Source organism: Sminthopsis crassicaudata, chromosome 1, assembly GCF_048593235.1.
Source record: "Sminthopsis crassicaudata isolate SCR6 chromosome 1, ASM4859323v1, whole genome shotgun sequence".
Classification (NCBI taxonomy): Eukaryota; Metazoa; Chordata; class Mammalia; order Dasyuromorphia; family Dasyuridae; genus Sminthopsis; species Sminthopsis crassicaudata.
The window spans coordinates 603,233,757-603,237,237 of NC_133617.1; positions in this window are offsets into that span (position 1 = coordinate 603,233,757).

Below are 3,481 nucleotides of genomic sequence, written 5' to 3' on the forward strand. Positions count from 1 at the left end.
CCTAGAAGTTAAAGAAAGAGATGAAATGAAAATGTTGCAAGAAAATTATGAAAAGATGATTAAAAGTTTGATAAAGAAGGCACAAAAATACTGAAGAAAACATCTTTAAAAAGAAAAAGAGGCATAAAAATTGACTGAAAAGAACTCCTTAAAAGCAGGGTTGGCCAAAAGGAAAAGTTCACTAAGAAACAATTCCTTAAAAAATAGAATTGGACAAAAATTCAATAAGGAAACAATTCCTTAAAAATTAGAATTGGGGAAATTAAGCTAATAATGTTTTGAGACATAAAGATACAATAAAACAAAGTCAAAAGTGAAAAATATGAAAAATAACATCAGAATCACAACTTACCTAGAAAATAGATCTAGGAAAGATCACTTAAGAATTATCAGACTACCTGAAAGCCATGATCAAAGAAAGTGCCTAAAACATCATATTTCAAGAAATTAGGAAGAAAAATTTACCTGATATCTTAATTCCAGGGGATAAAAGGGAAATTGAAAGAATTACCTCCTAAAAGAGATCCCAAAATGAAAACTCCCAGGAATATTATAGCCAAATCACAAAGCTCCTAGGTTAAAAAGAAAAAAAAAAACTTCAAGTATCTAGGGGAGACAAAACTATTGTGGAGCCATAGTCAGCTTCTACATTTTAGCAGTTTCCACATTAAAGGAGCAGAGGGCTTAAAATATGATATTCTGCCAAAGGAGCTATGATTTTAGGACTGCAAGCAAAAATAACCTACCCTGCAAAAATGAATGTTATACTGCAGGGGAAAATTGATATTTAGTGAAAGAGAGGACTTTCAGGCATTCCTGATGAAAAGGCCAGAGCTGAACTGAAAATTTGACATTCAAACATAAGACTCAAGAGAAGCATAAGGAGTATGGTAAAAAGGAAAGGCATGTTAAGGGAGGCAATACTTCGAAACAAAATAGACTTTTGAGGAGGAATAGGATAAAAAAAGAAAGAATCCAAAGAAAATGAGATGAAGAAAAATGCCCAGTAATCATAATTGTGAATGTAAATGGGATGAGCTCACCCATAAAACAAAAGCAGATCACAGAGTGGAAGAGAAACCAAATATGAAAACATTTGTTTACAAAAGACACACTTGGGACAGTGAGATACAGAATTAAAGAGCTGAAGTAGAATTTCATATGGTTCAGCTGAAATAAAATTTAAAAAAGTAGGGGTAGCAATCACAATCTCAAAGAAAAAGCAAAAGTAGACATAATTTTAAAAGATAATCAGGAAAACTAAATTATGCTAGAAGGTACTACAGTCAATGAAGTACTATCAAATATTTTACAGCAAGTTTCACTGATAAATGGCCTCATGTCTCAAATATAACTGAGTACAGAAATGAATAAAATCTATAAATGGTCAAAAGATATAAACAGATAGTTCTCAGAAGAAGAAATTAAAGAAATTTCATATAGTCATATGAAAAATTGCTCTAAATAACTGTAGATTAAAGAAATGAAACTTAAAGCAACACTGAGGTACCATCTCATACCTCTCATATTCAATAAGTCACATGTATATTTGATATTATATTGCTTGACTTTTCAGTGGGTATAGGAGTGAGGGGAAGGAAGGGAGAGAATTTGGAACTCAAATTTTAAAAAGAAAAAGACTGTTAAAATAGGTACATTAATGAACTGCTGCTGGAATAGTGAACTGGTGTAATCATTTAGGAGAACAATTTGGAACTATGACCAAAAGACTATGAAATTACTCATACCCTTTGACCCAATAATAACACTACTAGGTATATATCTCAAAGAGATCAAAGAAAAAGGAAAAGAACAAATATTTATAGCAGCATTTTATGGTGGCAAAGAAGTGAAAATCAAAGGGATGCTCATAAATTAAGAAATTGATGAAAATGTTTAACCTATAGTGGATTGCTTGTTGTCTAGGATGGGGGAGAAAAAGAGAAAATCTGTAATACAATATTTTTCAGGGATAAATGTTAACTATGTTTCTTTGTATATATATTTGGAAGAATAAAAAGCCACTTTAAAAAGACTTTTTTAAAGAAAGAAAATGCATATTTGAAAATTACTGATTTTTTTCTAAGCATCAATAAAACTTTTAGAAAGAAAATAAATTTTTTTAAAAAATTTAAAAAAGAATAAGTTGTGACATATGATTGTGATAGAGCATTATTGTGCTATAAGAAATGACAAGAGAATGTAGTTTCAGTAAAACATATATGAACTAATGTGAAATGAAGTGAGAACTAGGAGGTCATTGTGTATGGCAACAGCAATGTTGTAATGAATATTAACTGTAAAAGTCTTGGTTACTCTGATCAAAGGAAGAAAGGTTGCTGAATAACGGTTGATGGAGAGTTTTAAAGTGGAAGTGAAGAGAAAAGGACATATTTATTTCCACTCCTGGCAAAGAGAAGCTAGGGGCATGACAGAAGGTACATTCATTATTGAAAAGGGTGGTCAGGAATGTAGTAATATAGAGATCCAGGGTTCTATGGTTGCAAATAAAAAAGGAATGTGAGAGGAAGAGGTTTAATATAAACAGTAGTTTGTTACTAATAGAATAAGGGTTCTCTAAGAGGCATAGAAGATGAGGGTTTAGGAACCCAAGAGGGCCCCATGAATGTGTGAGAGGGAGTAAGAAATGGTGGCAAAAAAAGCTTTGGTCTAGCTACCTACAGCTAAGAATCACAGGGATTTTCCCCCACCAGCTGTGCCTTAGAATTCTGTTAGGGCAGCTAAAAAAAATAATAAAACTATTTGGGATTAGCTCAGTCATGGTCCAAATCAGATGTACCTCAATCATCACCATCATCATCATCATCTTCTTCTCTTCCCCTTCTTCTCCTTCCCTCTTATCTTTTATTTCTCCTCCTCCCTTCTTTCTCTTTCTCCTCCTCCTTCTCCCTCTCTTTATCCTTCCTTCCTCCTCCTCCTCCTTCTCTTCCTCTCCTCCTCCTCTTTTTTTCCACATTATTTAGGATTCCAATTGGCAACTTTTTCAAAAGATTATCACATGAGCTCTCTTTTCCTTACACTATTCTTACTAGAGTGAGGGAGTGAAAATGAGAGTTATTAATACTGTTAACTGGTAATTATTGATGGATTTGATATTAATAACGTAAAGTTCATAATGGGTAGACAAGCATAAAGCAAAAGATAGCTTTAATCAATGAGTGATTGTTCTCAAAGATTGTTTAAGAGCAAAAATAATGAGTCTAATCTTAAAGTTTCTGTTCCTTTGGAACTTGAGATAGCAATTCAATCCAAAGATTCAGGGTCCCTTACAAAGAGGATAAATTTAAATGTGGAATATGACTCATGGCACATACATACATGGAAGAATGATTCAACAGTTATGAATACAATAAATAAATCCCAGATATATTAGGATAAATGGCATTTTCACAGAACTTGAATACTTAAAAATTTCCTTGCATATACCACCTCATTGGAGTCTCCCACTGGTTTGTAAAAT